This window comes from Callorhinus ursinus, unplaced genomic scaffold, assembly GCF_003265705.2.
Source record: "Callorhinus ursinus isolate GAN/ISIS: 27379988/994484 unplaced genomic scaffold, GSC_fseal_2.0 scaffold63, whole genome shotgun sequence".
NCBI lineage: Eukaryota > Metazoa > Chordata > Mammalia > Carnivora > Otariidae > Callorhinus > Callorhinus ursinus.
The window spans coordinates 2,286,147-2,313,315 of record NW_027397125.1 but is presented as its reverse complement, the minus strand read 5'-3'; the positions used below and the strand labels follow the sequence as shown (position 1 = coordinate 2,313,315).

The following is a 27,169-nucleotide window of genomic DNA, read 5'->3' as shown; positions in this document are numbered from 1 at the left end:
TACTTTTCTATCTGGTGCAAAATACCGACTGAAATTTGTTCACTTTTTTGCATATGGATATTCAATTCTTTCAGCACCATTTGTTGAAAAGACCATTCTTTCCTATAGAATTGCCTTCTCACTTTTGTTAAAAATCAATTGTCCATATATATGTAGGTCTATTTCTGTATTCTGTATTCTGTTCTAATGATCTGTTTGTTAATCTTTCTGCTAATTCCACGCTGTCTGGGTTGCTACAGCTTAATAGTAGTCATGAAGTCAGATAGTGTTAGTCCTCCAACTTTGTTTTTCTTTTTTTTCTTTTTTATACCTGTTTTGGCCATTTTAAGTCCTCTCCATTTGATTTGATAGGTCCTCTCCACTTTGATATCTCCAAATGATACAATCATTTTGTCAATTTCTATCAAAAAACTCTCTGGGATATTGATTAGAAAACATCAATTTGTGAGAAACTGGCATCTTAATAGTAAATATCCCAACCCATGAAAATGGTATATACTCTCTTTTTATAAAGGCTCTTAACTTTTCTAAACACTATTTTATAATTTTCAGTGTACATGCTCTGCACATTCATTTGTGAAATTGATCCTTAAGTATTTCAAATTTTTGATGCTATGTGAATAATAGTCTTTTTTAATTTCAATTTCCAATTGGAAAAAGCCTTGTTACATCAAACTTGACTGCTCTGTTTCCATAGAGAACAGACAAACAATGGTCTTCCTGTTCTATTTTGGCCCCTATCTCTCTCAAGAAGTTCTACAAATGGATTTTCCTCTTGGCCTTTCAAACTAAATGCCAAGAGTCCTATAACGAGACCGAAATGATAACCACATTTCCCTGAAGGAACTAACTGTGCTGTCCTCTTTTGTAAAAGCAACTCAGCAAACTGAGTATATTAGAGACACAAATTTCTAGGGCTTGTACGGATTCTGTCAAGAATGTGTAATGGGGATGAATTACTCTTGCCATGAGAACTTCAACTTTTGCACTTCCTGACTTTACTATGGCTTAAATTGAAATATTAAAGTGGTCCCCAAAGTGCTTGAATTTAATAGCATTAATTACCAGGCCCCCCCCAAAATCTATAAATTCTTATTTAAAAATTCAACTATTCTATTTGTAATCCCTGGGAGTGCTTCACATTTAGAGCCTTACCTGTAAACTTTTCAAAAAGCAAACAATCTCACCTCTGACATCAAATCCCTATAAGGAATGAGTCAACAGCTCTGTCTCCCCAGAGAAATAGCTGTCCTCAGGAGGTGTCTCATGGTCTAAATTTGGCTGGATCTTATCTCTTTCTCTTCCATAAAACATTTATTCTTTCAGAACCCTGAGGAAACATGCCTGGTAAACTATTTCAGCATAAAATATTAAGAACAGAGAACAGGTAACACTCTTAAGAGTATTTGTATTTCAAAAGCCTATAATGCAAATGTAGGGACTTCTATTGTAATGGCAGATTTCAGGCATTGTGGGAGGGAAAGAAATAGGGGAATAAAAAGCCTTCTGACATCCCCACAGATCTCCTTGTTTATCATACCTTTTGGTACTTCTGATCCAGCCCTCACCTCTCACTATGTGAAGGATAGACTCTTAACTCCTGAAAGACATTACTAATGCACACAAGAATTTTTTGACTTTAAATCCCAACTATGTAACAGTGGATCATGGATTTGTGGGGGTTTTTTTCTTTTTTTTATACTTCTCTCATAAAAAAAGTTGAGAATATAGAACATGATATGCAAAGTCACACTAAAGAAAGTTCATGTCTAGGTTGAGTTAGTATTACTACCATTATCTAACTCCTTCCTTACCATGCTAGCCTCTTAGGCACTGACATCTTTTGCTGACATTTATTAAGTCTGTTCAAAGTCTTGAATGTCCTTCAATTCAGAGAATCAATGTGGGGAACCAGGAAAGAGAGACACAGAGACAAGGGAAACATTGACCCAAACTCAGCTGTACTCACACATGAGGATTAGTGGTGAAAAAGTGGTGGGTAAGAAATGATACTAACTCAGTAGAATCACCTTAAAGGTGCTTTATAAATCTAGTGAGTTCAAACACAACGCTGAACAGGGAGAGAGAAATAGTCTAGCAGAGAAACAAAGGTGGGATGACTCAGGTGCCAAGTGGTATCTTTAAGACGCAGGCACACCATCGCAAGTGTATCCCATACCTAAATCAAAAGTATTTTAACGAGTCCACATCCTTAGAACTGGTTAAGAAAATATGAAATTTGAGTTCACTGACATCTTCAAAACTCTTTCTTCTCTACCAAATCCTGGCAAGGGAAAGGGCATCCTCTGAAAATTTCAAGTTCTCCTAAAGCATGAAACTAGCAGCAAAGATTGTGCGTGTTTAAAGGAAGTCTGCCTAAAGCCATGCTTTGTATTCACTCCTCTCTGTGAACATCAAACTACCACCATGCCTTTGTTCTAGGTTTTCCAACAAAAGTTTAACACAGGCTAACATCTGCCATGCGTTGTCCTTGAAGAGGCGTTGTTGGCGTTTGGCAGGGCCATCCTCCCACCTCTTCATCCCTGTTGGCAGAGACTGAGCTGAGACAGGTCTTTGAGCAGAGCAAGTATCTGTCTCTACCCTGCATGAGAAGAGGTGAGAAGATGGAGTTATCTCTGAGTAATGCAGCTCATCACATGGTACCAAGGGTGATTTAGAAGAATTAAAGCACTGTGCCTGTATTAGTTATCTCTCAATGCACAGAGAAATTACTCCCCAGAATGCCAGCCTAAATAATAAATAGTTATTATCTTATAGTTTTTCTGTATTAGGACTCTGTATAGCTGGGTAGTTCAGGCTCAGGGTGTCTTGGGAGGTTGTAGTCAAGCTGTCGCCTGAAGCTGGATTCACATGAGGCTGGAGGATCTGCTTCTAACCTTACTTCTGTGCTTGTTAGCAAGACTCAGTTTCTTGCTAGTTGTTCGTTGAGTGTCTCATTTCCTCACCATAGGCTATTCGAGCATCCTCTCAACATGAAAGCTGGTTTCCCCAGAGTAAGTGATCCGAGAGAGAAACCAAGATGGTAGCCACAGGTTTTTATAACCTAATCTCAGAAGTGACATACCATCACTTCTATCATATTCTGTTGGTCACACAGACCAAACGTGGTATAAAGTAGAAGGGGACTACACAGGCGTGTGAATGTCAGGAGGCAGGGATCATTGGGGACCATCTTGGAGGCTACCAACCATAATACCTCTAATCTAACTGTGCTGAGAACATAGTTGGCTCTGGTCTTCAACATAATGTATATCAGGTAACATGTCTTAGCTTAGAGGTTCTGAAATGTAGCGGCAAGACTAGTAGACTTGGAGTAAAGAGGTTTGGATTAAAGTTCAACTCTATAATTATGAATGTTATGCAATTTTGGAATGCTTCTTAACCTTATGGATATCTTATCTCAATTATAAAATGAGAGGGTTGTTATTAATGATCTCAAAGATATCTTCCAGCTCTAAAATTCCATGCCACAAAGAAATATGCCATTTGGGGCATGAATGTTATATAGGCAATTTTGTTTAACAAAATGGGCAATTCCAATGAGCTTTCTCTTATTTCAGAGTAATAAACCAATGAGAGAAATGGCACCCTTGAGCTTTCTTGGACCTTACTTCTTTTTCTCTTCATTATACAGACTTTATTCTAGTAGGTTAGCCTCACAATAACATATTTTTAATCATATAAGGCTTTAAGGTGTAACACACACATTTTAATATGCAAGTGAACTCATCCATAAATCCCATTAGGAAGAAATTGGACATGGGAAGCCTTCTAACTCTGTTTTTCCATTGCCTGGTGGCTGATGTTTCCATGGGTGGCAATTTGGCCAGAGTTACAATAGCTTTCTGATAAGAAAACTCCCTGGTACATGACCCACATAAATGAATTAAAAAGGCTTCTTCATGTCTCAGTTCTTTAAGGCTAGAGAGACAGCTGCAACAGCCTAGCATATGCAGTGTGGACTAGCAGCAGAATAAGCAGTGGAGATCTTTATCTCATGTACTAGCCTGGAGCAAGCAGAGGACAAGGAAAAGCATCTTGGGGGGGTTCAACTCTGAGACAAGAATGGAAAAACCACTCCTTCGCTTATCTTTTAATTCCTTGAACATGCCGAACAGGCTCGCACTTGAAGGCCCTTGCATGTGCCCTGCCTGGGAATCACTTATTCCAGTTCAGTGACCTCCCCTTCAGATAAGCCCTGTCCAGCCATCAAGCTCAAGTGGTGGCCCTCCCTCACAGTTATCCTACCCCGCATTCTACTCTCTCGGAGCACTTAGCACCATCTCAAACCGTCTTGTCAGCATGCCTGTCTAAGGTATTCACCTCCGATAGAATGTAGACTGAGAAGTGGAAGCCTGCCTGTCCTGTTTGCTGCCATATCCCCAGTGCCTGTAACAGTTCCCAGCGCTGAGTAGGCCCTCAAGAAATCCTTATCAAATGGATGGATGGAATGGCTTGTGGTTTGATAGAGGTCAATTTTAAGAGATGTCGGGAATCGGCAACTAGGGACTGAATCTGAGAACGAAGAGGTTTCAGGTACTCCACACATTGAAGATAACTTCCAACAACTGGGGGCAGACACTGTCCCCAAATCTCTGAGAGAATTCACCCTGCTACTAGAAACAACAACACTGCCCAGGAAGGCAAAAAAAAAAAAAGGATGGGGGTCTTTTGAACTAACTGGCACCACTCCATGAATGCAGTGCTCACTGTTACTGGGAGTCTTTTTGTGGGGACGGTAGGGGTGCTCTCCCCTCTTAAGGCCAAGGGAAAATTGCCTTGATGAGAAAGTGCTAGCAAGAGGAGAACACTGGCACATCTCTTGCTGGCTGGACCTCTGCTCGGGGAACAGACCAGAAGATGGGTTCCTGTGCCCTGCTGATTCGGGGAAAGGGAATAGGAAAAAGGAATGGCATGGCAAAGCAAAGAACTGGTTAGGAAGCTGGAGGTAGTTAGGGGGCATGTGGTGGCAAGGCTGGATGAGATCCTTGAATGGACCAGGGGTGGGCTGGCACCACGTTGAAAGTTCTCCACTAGCACACAAAGGCTCCTGAGTTTCTAAGAGAATGCTTGGGCATGGGCTGGGAGAGAGTGCTTCTGGTGGTGGGAGCTGTGTTGCAGTCGGAGATGTTGACCAGGATTCTGATGGTTTGCCTCCAAGAACTGTGGAGATCCTCCAAAACCAGCCAGTCAGGCACCAACGAGCCACATGTAGATCCTGTCACATAGTAGATGCCAAGAGCTTATCAGCGTTAGCCCAAGAAGCAAAAAAAAAAAAAAAAAAAAAGCATCCAGAGAGGATTCACCTGATACCTCCTCACTTCCCCAGACCCACTGAGGAGAGAGAGATTTTGGAGGAGGGCGGGGAAGAGGCGCCTAGAGGCAGATGAGGTCGGGTCCCAGTGGCATATCCCTAGAACCACAGCCCATGCTGGGGGGAAGGAAGGAGATGAGATTTAAATCAGATACAAGATTAAAAAGTTTAAGGCCAGCCTGGACTTTCATAACTGAACATGACCAGAAGTTTACAGGATGTAGCTGAGATGCCATTAAGGGACAGAAAAACGGTATTTGACAGCATGGCTGAAGGCAGTAACTGGGAAAAAGAAATTAAACCATTCTGTGCTTTCAACACGGAGTTCAAACTATCCAGTCACCTAGTTACAGGAGGAAGAATTCAGTGGCCTTTGAGTAAGCGAGTTTCTCAGGCATTTGTTTTTCCTTTGGGTGAGCTATTGCTGGCTTTTGTCAGAGGGTAATGTGACAAGACAGTTCATAAAATCCACGATTCAAGACTCACGCTGCGTACTGCAGACTCGGTTGCCGTTTTTCTTCTTTGTGCTCTCCTATGAGAAGACTCAAAGCTAATTTTCTGAAACTCATCTTCTTGCAGCCTCAAAGGATTTTTCTAAACCTTTGGGCAAATCATTTTTAAAATTTCAAAGCTACTTTTTACTAAAACTGAGTGGCTGGATGAGAGAAAAACACCACACTCCTATCCTTACTTGATAAATAAATCACTAGGAAAACGTGTGAGACTATTCCTGAATGGGTGGACACCCTGGAAGGGCATTTTCTGTTGCTTCTGAAAGCTAGCACACGGCAAGACCTACTGAAATCTCTGTTCAGCTCAGAAGAGCCTGCGTCAGAAGAAACAGTTTAGCTGTTGATAGCTGGGGGAGAAATGTTTTTGGAAAGGAATGATGTTGATTAAGTTAAAAGTTAAGACTACAGCTTTGAGTTTTATGTAATCTAGTTTTAAAGAGGAAGTATGGAGCACCAGGCTGGTTCAGTCAGGGAAGCAAGTACCTCTTGATCTTGGGGTCATGAGTTCAAGCCCCACATTGGGTAGAGAGCTTACTTGAAAACAAGAGAGAGAGAGAGAGAATACATTTCTTGAATGCTAATATAAAACAAAACAGAAAATTCACTTACTTTTAACAGAAAAAAAAAAGATATCTAATGAATAGTAAACCAGTAAAACCCCGCCTTGCTCAGACTTCTCTAACCTTTGTTTAATGGTGGCTCTGCTCTCAGGAACTCCTCCCATCTACCTGATCAAAAGCACTGGATATGGGCGCCTGGGTGGCTCAGTTGGTTAAGCAACTGCCTTCGGCTCAGGTCATGATCCTGGAGTCCTGGGATCGAGTCCCACATCGGGCTCCCTGCTCAGCAGGGAGTCTGCTTCTCCCACTGACCCTCTTCTCTCTCAAATAAATAAATAAAATCTTTAAAAAAAAAAAAGCACTGGATAACTGAATAACACCCACCTAGAGATATTAGAAAGGCTGTATGTGTGTGTGTGCGGGTGTGTGTGTGTGTGTGTGTGTGGTGTGCAGGTGTGTGCATGTAAGTGTATATTACTTTAGGTGTAACATAAAGGTAAAGCAAACTAAAGCCTTGTACATGTCCTGAAAATAATTTTGTGGAATTCATTTGTAAAGTCACTTGTTGATTAACATTGCAAGCCTAGAGCATGTTTGTCTTCCCTACAGTTCTAGACAGCCTATGTAAGACCTAGCCTGAGACGGAATGGCCTTCTGACCCTCTCCGGAAGTCACGGAGAGGCAGTCTTGCAAGGGGCCAGGCCAGGCCATCTCACTTCCGGGGCCTGAGGCCTTTTCCACCTTTGCCCAACACCGACAACTGTGGAAAACTCACTGGCCTTCTACTACATGATTATATCCATCCACCAGCCCCTTCCCTCACTGACCCTACTCCCTTCCCTTACTTTATAAGAACACTATTTTCTCATCATCATTTAGACCAACTATAGGAATTGGGCTTTATCTCTGTTCACAGTTGCTATCTATTGTGAAAGGGTACCAGAGGTACTGTGTTGAGAAGGATTCTGAGCAGGATTCTGGTCAGGATTCAGTGGTAAAGAGCAATATGATGGATCGACAAGGTCTTAGAGCAGAGTGGCAACAGGTTTACAAAGCATTTGTCTTTCCCTGTCTAGACACTATCTCTTCCCTTAAAACCATGATCTTTGTTATAAATAAGATGTGATATATATACAATGCAATATTATTCAGCTATAAAAAAGAGTGAAATAATATTGCCATTTCCAGCAACAGCATGGATGGAGCTAGAGAGTATATAGTGCTAAGCGAAATAAGTCAGTCAGAGAAAGACAGATACCTTATGATTGCACTCATATGTGGAATTTAAGAAGCAAAACGAGCAAACAAAGGGAAAAATGTGAGAGAGAGAGAGAGACAAACCAAGAAACAGACTCTTCACTCTAGAGAACAAACTGATGGTTAGCAGGGGGGAGGTAGGTGGGGGGGTGGGGGAAATAGGTGATGGGGGTGAAGAGTAACATTTATCATGATGAGCACTAAGGTAGAGCTGAATTGCTATATTGTACACCTGAGACTAATATAACACTACATGTTAACTATGCAGGAATTAAAATAAAAAACTTTAAAAAAAGGAACCTTGACCTTTGTTAGTAGATAGAACATCAGGATCCTAATTCTGGCAGATTCTTCACTCTCAGACTGCTGCTGAAATTGAATCCTGGGGGTTTCTGGGGGTAGGTGGCACAGAGAACTAAAAATCATAAGATTTGAATTCCTAATAATAGTAAAAAAAGCAAAAACCCTACGACCATCAATAATTAGCTTTCTACTAGAAGCCAGGTAGTATGCAGATAAAAGTATAAATACAGGTGTTTAAGTGTGCAATTCCCAATCCTTGAAGCATGCTTATGAACATAATAAAAATAATTATAGATAACATGAAAACGTTTTAAATTAAAAAATAATAAGGAGGGAATTACTGTTTTTTTCAGATGAGGAAACAGGCCTGAAGAAAGTATGTCATTTGCCCGAGGACACATGCAAATAAGCAGATAAGCTGGGCTTCGGTCCGAGTTTGTCCGCCTAGAGCATATGGCTTCGTTCCAAAGAAAACGTGTAAGCAGAAGCTGAAATATTGCAGGGCCATTTCCTCTGTGCCACGGAGACCTTTGGCGAGGGCTGGGGGTGTGCAGAATTCTTTCCCTCAAAGATCCCTGCATTTTGTGTTTTGGGGAAACATGACAGAAGAGCTGATTACTGGAGAATTGGGTTCTTCTCTGTGCGATAAGGTGAGGTGGGAAGAAGGAGCAGACTCGCCCGTACGTCGGAGGATTTAATATGTCAGAGGATTTCCTGACATTGCCCCGCAGCCGCAGAAGGGAAGGCCCCCGTTTAGTGGCCCCCACAAAGCTAGTCTCGGGCTCTCCCTGGCCACCGCTTGACATTATCAGTGCTCACATGCATTAGCCTCCAAGGACACCCTGCTTTCCAGGGCACCCCACCTCTCCGTTCCTGGAGAAACTGTTTTTCCAATTTTTGAAGCAAAAGAAAACCCCACAGTAAAGAAACCATTTTTCATCTGGATCATCCAGCCGCCGTTCTGAGGGTGTGTTTCCACACCGGGGTGCTTGCCAAGCGTGCGATCCAGGGGCTGGAGGGGCTCCTTCAGGGGCGTGAGTCACAAGGTTCCAGTTGCCAACAGGGCCTGGTGAGCCAGGCAGGAAGGCTGGCTGCCCGAGTGAGCGGAGTTAACTCCAGAAGCATGAGGTACAGCAACATTTCCCAAAAATCTTCCACACATCACATTTTCGTGCTGTGCCCACTATTATCTTTATTTGTTTTTAAATTACCAAGGGCATTGAAACTCAGAGCTTTGAGGCAAGATGTCTCTCAGTAAACATGTCAGCACTTCTCATCACACTGGGTATAAAATTGTATAAGACCCGCATGGTTTGGCCCGTGCCAGCCCTTCTTGACCATGTTCTAATACTCTCTCCTTTCTTTCCTCTGTTCCGGTCTCTTCTAGAGACTTCTTGGTGCTCTGAGTATTTATCAAACATGCTTTGCCTCAGGATGTTTGCACATGTTTACTGATCCTTCTACCTGGAATATTTTTCCCCTGGGTAACCCCAGGGCTCTCTTTATCACCTCATGTAGGTCCCTAAGCATCAATATTACCTCCCACAAAGACACCTTCCCTGATCATCAGTCTTGAAATAATACTGCCATCACTCTCTACCCCTTGTCCTGCTTTGTTTTTTTATTTCACTGCATTTAGCAGTCTTTGTTTACTGTCATCTATGCCACCAGAAGCCTATCTCCACGAGGATAAGAAATTTATCTTGCTCCCAATTGTACCCCAATGACTGGCAGTTATTCAATAAATCCAAAAAATAATGATAAATAAATTAAATGTAGATTGGAAAAGACGGTGGTAATCAAGCAGCAAGTCAGATTTTACTGAGTACATAACCTGTCCTGGGTTCACTGTGCTGAGAACGTACAGCCTTCAGGCATCCCAGGATGCCTAGACCCTTCCAAGGGAAAGGGTGCTTCTCACAGGATAAATTTCTCTTCTAGTTTTGGTCGCCAACTTGCTTTCATGGCAGCCCACTCAGGGCGCTTGTGATGTTGAACAATTTATAGAAAATAAAATAACCTACACTCCTAAAACAGTAAACGTCTAAGCTCACTGCACCACCATTTTGGAGGATGATTTACTAATATTCAAAAAGTTTTAAGGGATTATTTTTCCAGAAACAAGCTATATTTAATAGCAATAATTGAATATGTTATGCCAGTCCATCCCTTTGCTACCCACGGAAAATGTACAGATTTTGTCCCAGTATAGGGACTATTGGGTCTAATTATCTACCTGTATCCATGCTTTATACAAAAACACGAATTAAGAATAACATTTTTTAATGCTGATTTGTCTCTGTCCTAAATACAGCAGCATTGAAAAGACTCTATTTCATGTTCAGTGTTTTGCAGCATTTACTGCTCCTTGCCTGGTGGCAAGTTGAGACTTCAGAGCAGGGAAATAGAGTCGATCCTGAAAGCAGGAGAGGAAGGTGGGAGTCCCAGGGGGAACAGGCCTTTGTCTTTGATGAATGAGTCTTTTTCAGGTGTCTCTGTTCTTTGGTTTTTAAAGGAAACAGAGACCCTCTTCTATCTGTCCCCATGTCCATTGTGTGAAATTTGCCTCATTTGGGGACTCCGTTATTTTCCTGGCTGTGAAATGGAGAGTCCGTGGGGTTTGCCGGAATGCATTGCCTGGATGTTTTCCCAGGGGAGGCTCTTCTTTGGCAATCTTCCTCATACTTCAGTCTGGGGAGGAAGACGTAGTAAGTAAATCCAAGTTCTATAATAGAGAGAGGACAAAGGCAGTGGTGAATGGATATGGTGGTCAAAAGACCCTCACCACTTCTGACTTTTTGTTCATATCCCTTCTACCCGCCTACGTAACAAAACATGGAAGTTGGCCCCATCCACTTCTATTCTGAGTTGACCGGAGTTGCGTGACTCTAAAAGATGCTCTATAAAGTTAAAGTCTGTATGGATTGAAAGTTAGAAAAATTAAAAATAGTATGGTTTGTAATTGCAAGATAGCCTCACTGGAACTACCTTGTGGGTAAAGAGGCTTCGTGTCCTCTGGGTGCTCTGGCTATAAAATCCTCCGCAGGGGGTGCCAGATGGACGTGCTTGTTATAGGGTAGTGTTCTGCCCAGTAATGATTCATGGAAAAGCAATGTTCCAATGTAGTTTTATAAACACTCTCTTTTCTCTGAATGGCATCAGCAAAACTGAGCCTTACCAACCCGTGTGGGATAGCGAACAGCTCAGATCGGCAGGCTCAATCTGCCAAGAACAAACAAGGCATAAAGCACTTCATTCACTCCGAGACTTCACTTCATTCCATCGGAATTATCCTCAGCCGAATTAGGCACTGTTGGAATGTGAATGCTCCAAGTGATAAAGTTGGTCATGGGCATCATCAGCGTCATCACCTTCATCATTTTATAGTGAACTTATAACACCAAAACATACAACCCTGACAAGAAACGTTCCAAGAGACATTTCCATTGAAAAGATCTCATAAATAAGGAATAGACATGACTGCAAAGGACTTCACTACTCTAGATATTTATGAAGACTTCATGGCATTTATATTTTAAAATAAATGATCTTTAAAAAATCTTAATAAAAAGCACTGAAACTATTTACAATAAAATATTGTTTTCCCTTCAATGATGATCAACACCACAATCCAAATCATAGAAAATAGCCAGGGGTTACTGAAAGCTTCCTGCAATCTAGTAGCTATGAGGAACAGTTTACATACTTATTTTCATATAATCCTCATGACATCCTCTGAGATCAGTGCTATTTTTTTTTTTTTTGAGAGAGAGAGAGAAAGAGCTCACGGGTGTGTGCGGGGGTAGGGGGCACAGGGAGAGGAAGAGAGAGAGAGAGAGACTCTTAAAGAAGGCTCCACCCCCAGCGCAGACCCCGATGTCCAAGGCAGGGCTCATCTCACACTCCTGAGATCATGACCTGAGCCAAGACCAAAGGTCAGACACTTAACCGACTGAGCCACCCGGGCACCCCGAGGTCAGTGCTACTTTTATCTCCATTTTACCAAAGAGGAAACGGAGGCTTTGAGAGGACAAATGACCTGACAAAGGTCATCTAGCTGGCACGTGATGGAAGCGGAATTTAAATGGTGGGGGGCTGTACTGACTGTGTAAATCACACAGTGGGGTACAGAACACACCTGAGGAAATCTGAAATTCTCAATTTCTACTGAGGCAGCAACCATTGGAATGGGAGCTAAGGCTTTGCTGTAACTTGCCCTGAGGTAGTGAAAAAGGAGAAAAACAAATAGTTGCCATTTCTAGAGGAGCCATTTTCCTACTACCACTAGACCAAGAAGGTATTTTCTGTCCAGATTCAGAGACAGGATAAAGAGACTGTTCCAAGATTCTGAAAGAAGACAGCTCAGTCCCAATTTTGAGAGGCAGTCTGTATAATTCTTTTTTTTTTTTTTTTAAGAGAGCGCATGCACAAGGGCTAGCAGGAGCGGGGGGAGGGGCAAAGGGAGGGGGAAAGAGAAAACTTTCTCCAGCAGACTCATCACTCCGCGCGAAGCCCGACACGGGGTCTTTCTCACGGTCCTGAGATCATGACCTGAGCTGAAATCAAGAATCGGACACCTAACTGACTGAGCCACCCAGGTGCCCCTCTGTATAGTTCTTAAAAGCACAAACTCTGGAGTCAAACTCTCTGAGTTCACGTTCTGGTCCTAATAATACATACAAGGTGTGAGACCTTGGGAAAGTTAGCTTCTCCATGCCTCTGTTTACTCATCTATAGAACGGAGACAATAATAGCACCTATTTCTCTGAGCTGTTGTGAGAATTAGAATCAACCTCTGTCCAGTGGTTAGAGCACACTTGGCACACCATACAGTTTGCCTTTGCACAATGTGGGGGTTAGGGGTGCTGACCCCCACACATTCGAAAACCCATGTTTAACTTTTGCCTTCCCCAAAACTTAACTACATTAGCTTACTGTTGACTGGAAGCCTTACCAATGATATCAACAGTCGATTAACACATATTTTGTATATTTGCATGTTTATATATACATAAAACATACAAATAATATATAATTATATAATATATATTGTATACTGTATTCTTACAGTAAGCTAGAGAAAAGAAAATGTTATTGAGAAAACTATAAAAAAGAGAAAGTACATTTACAGTACTATACTGCCTTTATCACACACACACACAAAAATCCACATATAAGTGGACCCACGCAGTTCAAGCCATGTTGTTCAAGGGTCAACTGTAAGTACTTTATAAAGTGTTGGCTATTACTAGTGCCCACGTGGGGATACTCCTCGTCTAAGACCTAATAGCTGACCAAAGACGTCAGTGCTATTCGTGCTTCGCTTCCTGTCCACAAGTTCAAACTCAGGCTCTCATGCACCTTGGTCTAAAGGTATTTAAGGTCCATTGTTCACTCCTGTTTTCCCCCTTTGATGTGATGCTTCAGACCTGCTCTCACCTTCCCGGCGCACTCTTAAATGAACCATGGAATTTTACTTTGTTCTGCACCCAAAATAGTAAGTTTCAGTAAAGTTAACTAACAAGGTAATTCACAGATTCCAGCTTGCTGCCTTGTGACCTGGCCAGCTCACCCTTCACCTCAGGGTGGCCCCCAGGCATCTCTATGTCTTGGAATCCACACCACACCACCAGACCCTAGGGGAGAGGAAGGTGTCCCTCCCCACCACCTTCATCACATGCCTGCACACACATGCCACACCTACATACCCAAGACTAAAGCTATACCTTAAAACCTAATTTCTTATTATAGGGGAGGATTCTTCCAGGAGACTAAAGAGTGAGAAGTCCACGTCCTTCTTAGGGAAACCATGTCGTTCCAACAAGAGGATGTTCTTGCCTCTTGGCCATCAAAGAAACAATTTACATGAGAACATCTTGTTCCGACATAGTACATTTGGGGTCACAGCGTGGCTAAAATATTCAAGTTATGTAATCAGGTCACCAAACACCTTAATCTGAAATATCTGCATTCAGGCACTACTGTAATATGTTCTCTTTTCCATGCTTACATTTCATTGATTAAAAGCCCATTGTCTGCCACAGTTAAATTCAAGTCTCTAAGGAGCTATAAAGGGCTTGTAACTTTAATTGATTAAATTAATTTGATTATTAAAGCTTAGGGTGTAGTCTCAGGCAAACCCTTTAGAAAGAACAAACTGATATGTACCCACCAACATGCACGCATACACACACAGAATGCATAAATTAGGGAGGGGATACTGATGACCTGGCATGATATTCTTTACAAAGGAGTCCCTGTAAACGTTTTCAGAGGGACACAGATTACAGGCTCTTCCAAAGGTTTACGTGGGAAGAGATGGTGACTTTGACAAGGTGGGAGCAGTGAAGAAGGAGTCAGATTTGGGATCTATTTTTAAGGTAGACTGAAAAGATCTCTATAAATTGTACTCTGTAAATTGGATATGGAGTTTTAGAGGAAAGATGTGATTTTGGTGGACTATTATTCAGCCATAAAAAAGAAGGAGCTATTGCCATTGTGACAACATGGATGGACCTCGAGGGCAGCACGCTAGGTGAAATCAGTCAGACAGAGAAAGACAAATACTGTATGATCACTTTTATGGGGAATCTAAAAAAGCCATACTCAGAGAACCAGATTACATTGGTGGCTGCCAGGAGTTGGGGGGATGGCAGAAAAGGGACCTATGCAGTCTTCTTAGTGGAGGTTTTCCCGCAGGTTCCAACTGTAAATCGGGACTGAGAAATCACACGGGGTCTTAGTGTCTTTCTGTAATCCTGGTCATCTTGAATATAGGTAGAGTTTTTCTTTTTATCTTTTTAAGAGATTGTATTTATTTATTTGAGAGAGAGCGTGAACATGAGCTGGGAGGAGGGGCAAAGGGAGAAGGGGAAGCAGGCTCCCCACTGAGCAGGGAGCCCGATGAGGGGTTGATCCCAGGACCCCGTGATCATGACCTGAGCTGAAGGCAGATGCTTAACCAACTGAGAGACCCAGACACCCCTGGATAGAGCTTTTAAACATCTCATAAAGGAGGTAGTTTTGTTGTCATCGAAGCACAGGAAATATATAATTTTCTGAAATGTCGGGAATGAACATTATTCCTGAAATCTCAGAACCGGAGAACTTCGGGGAATGGCCATGAGGATGCTGTTAGCCCCATCACTGTACACATAAGCATTGGGATAGTGGACTCAGAGAAGCCCATCAAAAGGTAATCTCCCACCTGACCCCACCCCTCTCCACTGCACCGCTCTCACCTGGTTAGGGCCTGGCTGGTTCACTGTGCACAGAAAGGAGTGCATCTTACACCTCTCAGAGGTACTGGCACAGGGTACTTGGTGCCCTGGGGTGGAGCAGGGGACCGGGTTTGTTTGGGGTCTGGTCGGAAAGCTGAGCTGCAGCCCAGTTAGGTGGCACTACAGAGAAAGAGTGAAGATACGCTGAGGTCGACCATAGAGGTAAGGACTGGGGACTAAAGTGGGCAATTGGAAGGAGAGCCAGAAGCTAGGAGAAAAGTGGACGCAAAAAGAAGAGATGGTGAGAAGAGACTCCTGAGAGGGGAGGGAGATGTACAAAGAAATTATTTATTTATTTATTCATTCATTCATTCATTCATTTATTTATTTGAGAGAGAGAGTGAACATGAGCTGGGAAGAGGGGCAGAGGGAGCCCGAATCTCAAGCAGACTCCAAACTGAGCGTCGAGGCACATGTGGGGCTCAGTTCCACGACCACAAGATCATGACCTGAGCCAAAATCAAGACTCGGTTGCTCAAACAACCAAGCCACCCAGGCACCTCAAAGAAGGGTTTTTATGAGCATCAGGTCCATATTTGTATGAGCCAGCTGGGCCCACTTCAAGGAACCCAAGGAGGACTGTCCCCTATAGCAATAGTATTGGGAGAAAAAGCTCACAATTGCCTAATAGGGTCATCTGATGGGGTCAGATTTGTGCTGTTTAGATATTATGTACTCAAAAAGGCTATGTTGAAGTCCTAACCCCCATCCAGACCTGTGAATGTGACTCTATTTGGAACTAGGATCTTTGTAGATGTCATTAGGTTAAGATGTGGTCATACTGGAGTATAGTGGGCCCTAATCCAATATGACTGGTGTCCTTATAATAAGAGTAAAATCTGGACACAAATGCAGAAGAAGCAAGGTGGCCATGTGAAGGTGAGACCAAGACTGGAGAGATGTGCCACAAGCCAAAACAGGCCTAGAGCTGCCAGAAGCCACAAGAGGGAAGGAAGGATCTTTCCCTAGAGGCTTGGGAGGAAGTATGGCCTTGCTAACAGCTTGATTTCACACTTCCAGCCTCCAGAAGTGTGAAGAAATAAATTTATCTCTTTTTTCTGTTTTTTTTTTAATTTATCTTTTTTTAAGCCATTCCGTTTTCCATACTTTGTTACAGCAGCCTTAGGAAACCAATATAGGAACTATAGACATTTTTTGACAAATACATCTATCTATACACATAAATCTATATAAAGAAGATTTTCTACTACTTTTACAAATGTCTAAGAGGATGAGGTTTTGAAAATCTCAACTCAGGAAAAAAAATGCATAAAATCCTAATCACTGCCTATATTTATTTTTTCCCCAAGTAATTAAACAAATGTAAGGTGGTGGTGGAGGCTAGTTTCACTTGATTTCCAGTGAATGGTGTTGATGAGTCAGGACCATTACTTCTCTCAGAAAATGCCCTGTAAAAAGCAAAATCTGAGTGTTGTGTTTACAAAAGTGATACCATATGTTGGTTGATTAACAAGTTGTCAGAATATTAGAAGTTCTTGGCTGATTGCAAGAAGGAGCATCTGTTTGCTGAATCTCTTATCTAATGTGTGTACAGATATCGCCAGGTTTGGCACTCTTCCTAAATATCAGATATAAATTCCTGCAGTATTTAGCCTTCGGAGAGTTTAACACTGATGTACTGCTTGGGGTTAAGATGTTTATTCTCAGGAAAGCAAGAGACGTGAGGCCAAAAAGCTGACATGTATACATAAGAATGTTATGTACCATTCAGAATCATTTTACCAGTACACCTTGCATCATGTACCACAACTAACGCTTACTTGCATGTCACTTGCATAGAGATTTAAGGGGAAAAAAAAAAGATTAAATCAACTCTAGAGCTATTTATTGCTTTTTCTATTGATAGAATTTCACAAGGCTTTCTATTTATGAAGTCACTTACAGCTCACAAATGCTTTCACACTACATCCCTACAACCCTATAAAGATGGCAAGAAATTGTACCTCTGTTTCACGGATGAGGAATCTGCAGCCGAGCTGAGGTAAATCCAACTGGCGTTGAAGTGTTGGGACCCAGGACATAAAGCCAGCTCCTTTCAGTTCCATCACGGAACCACCTACAAATCCATATATTCAGGAGCTAGTTGTAGGTACTCTGACAGAATCTAGTCAGGGTGAAATTCTGGAGTTTTCCTTTGTTCCTTTTTTTAAAGATTTTATTGATTTGAGAGAGAGAGAGGGCATGAGCAGGGGGAAGGGGAGGGGCAGAGGGAGAGGGAGAAGCAGACTCCCCGCTGAGCAGGGAGCCCGCCGCCAGGCTCAATCCCAGGACCCTGAGATCATGACCTGAGCTGAAGGCAGACGCTTAACCCACGGAGCCACCCAGGCGTCCCTCCTTTGTTCCTTTCCACAATCCCTGTTAGATTCAGTCAGCCACCATATATTGGGGTTGTGCCATTTTGGTTTCAGCAAGTAGATTCTGTTGGGGAGGAGAAACTTTTCCTTCAGCCTTCAGTGTATGGGGGCCTGACAAATTTAGCTGAGAAAGAACAGATTAACAGGAGAACAGGAAAACAAATTTTATTAATATTTTACATGGACGAGAGTTCTCGGGAAAGAAATGAAACTCAAAGAAGTGGTTTCATGGATTTATATATCATTTTCACAAAGGCTCTTCTTTGGGCTTTGAGGACAATAAATTGTGCGAAAGTGACTAGAATATAAATTGGGAGGGGGCTCCTGGTTGGCTCAGTTGGTTAAGCATCTGCCTTCGACTCAGGTCATGATCTCGGGGTCCTGGGATCAATCCCCGCATCAGGCTCCCTGCTCAACAAGGAGCCTGCTTCTCCCTCTCCTGTGCCTGCACCCTGTTTGTGCGCTCTCTCTCTCTCTCTCTCTCAAATAAATAAATAACTTTTTTTTAAAAAAAAGGAAAAAATATGGAGGGAACTAATGAACTAAAGATAAGGATTATTTTAGTAAGATGTGTTTATGCAGACTCATCTCAGTGCTGACTCTCTACAGTGATAAGAGTTGTTCTCTTCTTCTGGGAACAGGGGGACACCTTCACAAAGGGAAATTTATGCCCTGCTTTTAAGCAAAAAGGAGGACAGAGAGTCTCTCCTGTGTCTGCTCTTAGGGTTCTTTAATTGCTTTCAGCTCAAAATAATCCTTATGCCGAAGTGGAATATTTTGGGGTAGAATATCCTGATCCCTTTCAATCCCTCTCCACTGCTCATCAAAGCAGACATGAAATAAGTAAGGTGGAAAAAAGGACTCCTCTTATGTTGGCTGAGTTCACAGTTAGACTTAGATTTCAGTTGTTCCGCTTCTTTTGAAATTCCTCAGCACTCATGGTCTTAGAACTAAGTGCCTCTTTGACATGATATACACACCGCCTTCTTCTTTAGCCTTGATTTTTTTGGTCCTATATTTTTACAACATACATGAAGCCTACATTATGGAGAAGTCTTTTGGTACTTCAAGAAAATGGGGAATATTATGAAAACAGAGTATTTTTTTAAGTATCTCAAACTGTAGCCTTTTATTTAAATGGCAAGTCAAGTATTACCTTTGGGAGTTTCTGGCTGTCATTCCTTTGCTTAATGTCGGAGAAGGAAAAAACTTCGCCTCTTACCTTCAGTGACTGGGACCTGTGAATTAAAGTGACAAGAGGCAGAGTCACAGGGGAAGAGGTTTCTTTCCTATGCACATAGGGGACCTCACATAAAAGAAGTGAAAACCCTAGGGCTCCGTGCTGGCTAAGTCATGAAGCCTGCCACTCTTGATTTCAGGGTTGTAAGTTCAAGCCCCATGTTGGATGTAGAGATTACTTAAAAATAAAATCTTAAAAAAAAAAAAAAAAGGCATTTAAAAACCCCTAAAAGGGGCGCCTGGGTGGCTCAGTCGTTAAGTGTCTGCCTTCGGCTCAGGTCGTGATCCCGGGGTCCTGGGATCGAGCCCCGCATCGGGCTCCCTGCTCGGCGGGAAGCCTGCTTCTCCCTCTCCCACTCCCCCTGCTTGGGTTCCCTCTCTCGCCGTGTCTCTCTCTCTGTCAAAATAAATAAATAAAATCTTTAAAAAAAATAAAAACATAAAAACCCCTAAAAGCCAGGGGACCTGGAAACTTATACTATTTTAACAAAAGGTGGTAAATGGTAGGGAGGTGACAGGACAAAGGTTTGGGCTTCCACAGGAGATGACTGTGGAAAGGTAAGTAAATATATGCGGGCGGCTAAGGGAAGACACGGGCTGAGGAAAGTGAGGATTTAGTAAGGTCTGTCAGGCCGACTCATGTTGGTGCCGTCTTCAGTGATAAGAGTCCTCTCGACTCTTCGTGGTAGGAGAGAGGGGAAGCAGGACGCCTTTACAAAGAGAAATGTATGCCCTTCTTGAAGACAGAAGGGAAGTGGGCCGAGAAGTCCTCCTGCATTTGCTGCTCCTCAGTTGCCTTCACCTGAAAATAATCCTTATGCCAAAGGGACGTATTTTAGGGTGGCATATCCTGACCCCCTTCGTTAACTTCAAGGACCTCTCCAGTCAGGCCCTTCTCTATATTTCTCATCAAAATCCCAACCACTCAGTTTCTGGACTGTCTTTCGAGCAAAGTGCTTCCCTTCTTACCTTCTCCCCCCTTCCTCTGAACTCATGCTCCTATTGTCTGTCTGTAATACCATTTCTCCCCCCTTCTCCCTTCCAACCTTACCCTCAAATTTCTTTTCCTATTTTAACCACTCTTGCCACCCCCACCCCCCAGACTTCCAGCCTCTCTTCTTCTCCTGAGCGCGTTGGGCTCTCATGGCCTGAGGACTTAATTTGACAATCTATCATTTAGTCCTTCAGATGTTCAGCGGTTGTTTGAACAATCACATAAATCTTCTATGTGCTCCGTTTGTCTCTTTAACCTCAATTCTGCTTCTCTCCCCCTCCCACCCCCGCTCTTTGTATCCTGGAGTATTGTTCTTCAAAGTGTGAGCCGAGGAAAATCTGGACCAAAATCCTCCAGAGCTCTTGTCAAAAAGGTACATTCCTGGGGCGGATCATGGATCTGCTAAATTGGCTTCCCAGGATTCTTCTGCATAGAGAAGTTTGTGAATCATTGATTTATACAGCACGTCATTCATTCGTTTGTGTGTTCATTCAACAATGATTCAAGCACAAATTAGGTGCGAGGTACATGGAATCCGGCACCGATGGAGGCAGACATGGTCCCTGTTAGCTAGGAATTTCTAGCCTCCTTTGGGAAACTGACAATGAAGAAGAACTTAAAAGTAAGATGTGGGTTGCAAGGTGAGATGAAAAGAACTGTGGGAGCGTTGAAGCAGGGGGCCAGATGTGGCGGTGACAGGTTATCAGAGAACGCTTCCCTGCTGAGACGGAGTTGAGACCTGAGGAGGAGGACTTGGCTAAGGACTTGAGCGTCCAGGCAGAAATGAGGGAGGAAGAGTTAGAGAAGTAACGCGTGGTCAGATCGTGCAGGGCCTTATGGGCAGGCTGAGGAGTTTGGAACGTATCCTAAGGGCAGCCATGGGAGGGAAGCAGCATGATCACTTTTGTCCTCTGGATCATGTCACCTCTAGATTGGAGCAAACGTGTGCCTGGAAAGACTAGCTGGGAAGGCTTTGTAATCGCCCGGGAGAGAGGTGATGACGGTTTTGTCCAGAGTACTGGTGGGATGAATTCAAAGGGTACATAGGAGATTGATGAGGCGGGCTTTAGGTATTCATTGCAGGTTGTGGTGAGAGCAAAGGTGGGGTCAAGGATGTCTTTCATTCTTGTTTTGGTAACAGTGATTGGAGCCATGGAACCCTGAGAAAGGACCAGGTTGTGAGGACAAAATTACAAGTCCGTTTCTGTATGCAGAGATTTTGAAGTACCTATGAAACATTCAGGTGGAAACTGCCATGGACTTTTTCATAATTCTCATGGAAAAAGTGGGATTTAAGTGGGCTTTGAACGAACTGTGAAATGTAGATTAGCACCAATGGGGATTCCGTTAGAAGACCACATATATGCTGATCCGTCTTGGTGGGTTTTTTTTTTCTTATTTACTTGATAAAGCTGAGTTCACAGTTCTGTATTTTTAAAACCCATCTTCAAAAGTGACTCTTTTCTGTAAGGAGATGATGATGGCTCTGTTTGCTTGTTTGTTTGAATTTGGTTTTGTTTAGGAAGTAGGTTGGGTCAGTGGGGTTCTTTGCATGTATTTATGCTTATTTGAGGAGAAGGGAGCTTAGTGGAGGTATGCATAGTCTTTCAAGTTAATCTGTAAACACAGCTTGTGTCATCCAGCTGTGGATGAGCTCAGACATACTGGAAGATACCAGAGAACTTCCATGAAGAGGACAAGTGAAGACAAGAACTCTGTCGTTCTGTACGGACATTGCAGGGCTGCTGGTGAAAATTCACATCCGGTGAGAAATTTTAGAACTATTTGCAAGGGTGAATGGGTCTTTGATGAAAGTGCACTCTAGGTGTGCCATGGTTTACATTTGATATGACTATTCCAATGTAGCCTAATTTCCAAGAAAGAGCAGATCATAGAAAGCTGTGGATTCTCTTTCTTCTCCCTCTTGCTTTGATTTTCCTTCCGTTTTTCTGTTCATCACTTGCTTCCCATTCATCTCCCCAAAGGAGAATAATGAATAAAGAAGCAAAGTGGCAAAATCACTGTGTCCTAAAAATAACTACTCCCAGTCATTGTTCTCAAAGTTTCAAAAATGATATAAAAAGCTTTATAACCAAGCCTGAATACAGAATGTAAAAACATGGCCATTGGCTTGGCCCTATGTTTTAGTATGAGAAACCTCTCCCCACAGTTCCTGAGCAATGCTCAGCTTGACTCTACTTGGTTATTCTTAGTGGCAGGGAGCTCCCCCTCTATTTTAAGAATAAACTAATTGTGTTACTAAATCTAATTAGACAGAATATCTTTTTGGCAACGAATCAAAATGAGCCCACTCGCCGACACTTGACACTTGTTCTGCACCTCTCAGCAACACAGAATAAACCTATTCTATATTCTGTGTGACAGCCTTTCAAATGTATTAAGACAACTGCCGCATCTCCTCAAGCATTCTCCTCTGCAAACTAAATGTCTCCAATTCCCTCAGATGCATTTCTTATAGGACATAGTTTCTGCATTCTTCACCATCTTTCTCAAAAGGAGTCTCCCCTGGGCCCTCTCACAAGGCAATCGCCCCTTTCTGAGTGACACCCACACCCACGAGAGCCCTGCACGGCAGGGTGCCTGCCTCTTTGCCGGTCTTGGGTCTTGTGTTTCTTTCCATGACAAACACTTCATTTTAAACAGAGGACAATGAGTGGGGACCAAAAGAAGTGTGGGATGTGTGTTGTGTTTAGAGCTCTGAGACATTCCAAGCTTGGTGGAGTATTTATGTTTGGTTTATAACAGAGCGGTTTTTCATTTGTGGCATTAGACATGGGCTGAATCCCAGTGAAATTGCTGGCTAATAAATGGGAGGTGTTTTAAATTCCTTCTGAGTAAAATGGGAAGATGTTCCCCTTTTTCACTTTTCATGTGACAGCTGTACCTTAATCTGTTTTTAGGAAAAGCTGTGATAACAGATGTTCATTTTAGATGGTATAGTTTTCGTGTGTGTGTGTGTGTGTGTGTGTGTGTGTGTGTGTGTGCACGCATATGCGTGTATGTGAGAGTTTGGGGTTTTTTTGTTTTGCTTTTGTTTTTTGTAGTATACCTAGCAAAATCCTTCTCACCAAGAGATGTTTATGAAAGCCCAGATTTTTTTGCTAGTGCAAATGGGCTACCTTTTGTATAGTATGTTCACATTGTCACCCACACTGCTAAGCACCCTCCAAGGGCCTGGTCCTCTACTCAATGTTATGTACGGTTTTGCATGCAGCGACACCTCTTTCTTGCCGCATGAGACTCCCAGTGCCGGCTTACAGCTAACATGGAGGTCACTGGTCAACAGAGAGTGTCTGATAGAAACAGGAAAGTTGACCCCATAGCTGGCCATATTAGACTTAAAACCAGGAGCAGCAGAAGATTGCTCTTCTTCCTGTATATCGTCACTCCCAGGTTTGGGGCCCGGGCCCCCCAGATAATCATTCACACTATGAAATCACAGACATGCTGGTGATAAATCCTGGTCTTGGCTAATGTGGGGGCAGAAACTATTATCTCAGGGAAAAAAAAGCTAGTTCTCTTATTACCATAGAGTTTATAATATAGATATCTGTAGCATTTCTAAAGTAAGTGCTTCTGTATGTAGAAAGAGAAAGACACACAACACCAAAGTAGGAGTTTTCACCATCTTAAGAGCCTGACCTGAAATGAAAGACGAGACCCTCAGGAAGAGGCTCCCTTTCCAATCTCTGTTTCCATTTATCATTGATCTGAAAGGGGAAATTCTTTGCTAAATAGTGAACTCTTGGGATCACCATTTTCCCAACTGTCACTGTTGTAAAAGTCTTCCTCCTTTCACTGAGTACCCTATAAAACCACAGGTAACATTCTGGTATCTGAGCAGTATTGATGCTCCAAAAAGATATGCCTCGTGTCAACCGTGCAACATAAGGAATTCCAGTTGAGGTAAGTTACAAGTGCATTTACCAGGTCACCACTCCTTTCCACAGTTTGGTTGATCAATGCTTGCTACCAATCTCTTCCAAGACATGTTCTGTAGTATCCTCCTTGCAAGACCTTTTCTTTTGTTGCAACTATCTGTTATTTTGTTATTCTTTTTCTGTTGTTGTTATTTTTTTCTTCATTTATTTTAATAAGTAACCTGCACACAGGTTAAAAAAAGTGAGAATACTAATTCATACTTCTATTACCTGATTTACCACATTTCAGGAATACCTTTTGACCCCCCATTTGAAGAATTAGGAAATCAACATAACTAGTCTAACTTCTATTCTCTATTCCCAATACATGTGAGCAATATTGTTCTATTTAAGTGGCCATTGTTCATAAAATTTAAGTTCTGAAATTATAATTTCTACAGTTGTCTTTGTTTTAGTACTAAATGTGTTCTGTCCTCAAGGCAGCCCTTTTCCTCCAGCTTTTTATTTTTTTATTTTTAATTTTTTAAAGATTTTATTTATTCAAATATTTGAGAGAGAGACAGAGCACAAGCAGGGGGAGGGGCACAGGGAGAGGGGAAAGCAGGCACCCCACTGAGCAGGGATCCCGACACGGAGCTCGATTCTGGGACTAGATCCTGGGACTCCAGGATCATGACCTGAGTGGAAGGCAGACGCTTAACTGACTGAGCCACCCAGGCAACCCCTTCCTCCAGTTTTTTAAATCCTCTCTTGGATGATTGGGGTTTGGTCTTGCAATATTTCTCCAAAAGGCCCCATATTTCTTTCAAAGGGCTCACAAAAATTATTTTTCTGAGTTCTTAAATTGAAAATCATTTTCCTTTTTACTTGAATGACAATGTGAAGTGTAAAATTCTTGAGTCACACTTGACCTCTCTGAAGACTTTTTACTGTTACACACTGCCTTCCAGAGTTGACCTTTTTCCTTGTATGATTTGACCTGTATCCATTTTTGTCTTCGTCTATATTTCAATCTGTAGATTCAAGTCTTTTATTTTAGGAAAGCTTCCTGAATTAGCTTTGGATATAATCATATCTTCTTCTCTTACTTGGGTTTCTCCAGAGATGCCTATTATTTAGAAGTTGGATCTCCTTCGTTTTCCTTGGCTATGAGTTTTACTTCTTCAGTTTCACTGCCCCCCACCCCCAGCTCATTTTACTTTGTTTCCCCAACTATACACTCTCTGACTCAGACTGTGCTTCCAGCATCATCTCTCCTCTTTTCCTCTTCCAACCTTGCCTCATATCTAAGCTGTTTCTATTTAGGTGCCTTTGAAACTTTCATTACAACCCTGAACCACCAGCCCAGCTCATGTCCTTAGGATCTGTTCATAAGTGATTTCTGAAGACTTGATTAGGGATCCAATCTTTCACTCAAATTTTCCTTAACCTGAGCTTCCTTCCTTGCCACAACATCATGGCTTCATCAAGCCCCTTTTTTTCCTTTTTTCCTCTTTTAATTTGTTCATATAACTTGTATAGCTGACTAACCATAAGTGAGCTCCTCACAGTTTCACCCTCTACCCTGCCTCCTAGATCATGATTCCTTTCTCAGTTTCTAGAAAATACCACTGTCTATAGGTGTCTGTCTCCCTTCACTAATACATTCTATGCTTTTACCCTGTCCCCACTTCATTGTGAAGCAGCCTGTTATGAGCCGAGAAAAGGGAACAAGTAACGTTGGGAATTCAAGGGTGTAGCCCTGAGGGGGTTGACCTCATGCATGCAATTTCTTTGAAGTCCTGTGCTTTGTCTTTAAAAGAAGGCAATATTTTTATTCAGCTCCATGATTTCTGTGTTTGCTTTAAATGTTTGTGGCAAGTGGTCTAAATCACTTAGCTATCATTACTTAGCTTAATTCCCGCACCTTATCTCCAATCTTTGAGTAAAACTGAAGCCTCAGAGAGATAAGCCATAATAATGTTTCAAGTACTTTCTAGCATGCCAGTGGGGATCCTCAGGGGTCTTAGGATCTCAATCTTGAATAAACCACAAGTTTAAAGGGCCCCTCATTTGTATCTCTGAATCTCCATATGTCTGGCACAGTGCCAGATGCCTATTTGTCATTACATAATTGTTTGTAGAATTGACTAGAACTGAAGTTGGGAAATTTCTTCTCCATGTTCAATAAGCCACTGCCTATTTTAGCTTATTCTTGGTGCCTTCTAACTAAAATGCAATTGTTCTTTGTACTGAAGGGAAGATCAAGGTGAAGGCTTAAGGAATCCACTGTAGTGTGTGTTCATAAAGGGATTGCCAAGACTCAGCTCTTGAAATAGGTGTTTCAGGTCATCCCCTCCAGCCTCAAGGAGACCAGACATTTTTCTTGAGCCTCAGTGAAGGAGTGCAACAGACTGTCTGGGAGCACAGGCTCTGTAATCAAAATGCCTGAGTACAAACCCTGGTATCACCCTTGACATTTGTGTGTGTCTCTGGACTTGTCCGTTGACTCGCCAAGGCTTCATTTCCCTCCTCTGTTATAAGGGGAAAATAAGAATACTACCTTAGTGGGTCATTGAGAGGAATACATGGAAGTGTTCAACATAAATCCCGAGACAAAGTATGCCCTCATTAAATCACTGCTCTTCTTACTACTAAATGCTTGACTGAAGGAATAGAGAGATTGTGAGATGAACCCAAAACATTTTGGTTAAAAATACTTTGAAAATGTGACCCAAAATCTAGGTAGCAGCTCTAGACAATAAGTAACTGCCTTTGTGTGAAACTCCATAATTTCCACAACGAATATAACAATTAAAAATCTTGTCCCATCTCTCCCATACACACATGCATATATATTCCCACCCAGAAATAGTAAAATAGTTAGAGGAGGAAGGTTTGGCCTACAGGTCTGTGCTGCAGTCATTTCTCCTTACTTCTAGAGCCTGAACTTCCCCAGTAGCTTCGTGTGCATGGGGCGCTGAACCACCTACCTCAGAGTAGAATGGTGAGCAGCCTTGGACTCCCACTGAGCTTTAGAAGTTAGCTTTCCAGCTTTCCCATAGCAGGATTGCCCTGGTTGACAAACATAAGGAGCCCAGAAGTTTCTCCTACCCACAGATTCCCCCATTCCTCCATATGTCCTGGGAGAGCCCAGTGCTATCTAGGAATTCCAGAATTAGAACAAGCCATTGAGAATGTCATGTTTAAGGGTAGGCAGGCTGCTGACTAGTTATTTTCTTAACATCTTCTCATCCTTTGGCATCTACTCCAGGAAACGCCAGCCAGAACTCTCCAATTAGCTACCATATGGATAGCATCTATAGGAAAACAATGTATAATCTATATCAGTTACGTGCTTGATGAACACAATTTCATGGCCAGGAAAGAGTGAACAAGGAAGTAGGTCTCTCACACTGTCCTCTTAAAAAAG

The 27,169-nt window shown here is 42.4% G+C and overlaps 1 long non-coding RNA gene across 2 annotated transcripts in view; it reads right to left on the bottom strand.

Annotated features, from left to right (window-relative positions):
• Positions 1-9,153: 9,153 nt before the first annotated feature.
• LOC141371272 (uncharacterized) overlaps positions 9,154-27,169 on the bottom strand; it is a 39,014-nt gene continuing 20,998 nt past the window's right edge. For both annotated transcript variants that reach the window (XR_012376089.1, XR_012376088.1), the window contains one exon: positions 9,154-10,692. This is a non-coding gene — a long non-coding RNA (uncharacterized lncRNA). The remainder of the gene's footprint in view (positions 10,693-27,169) is intronic.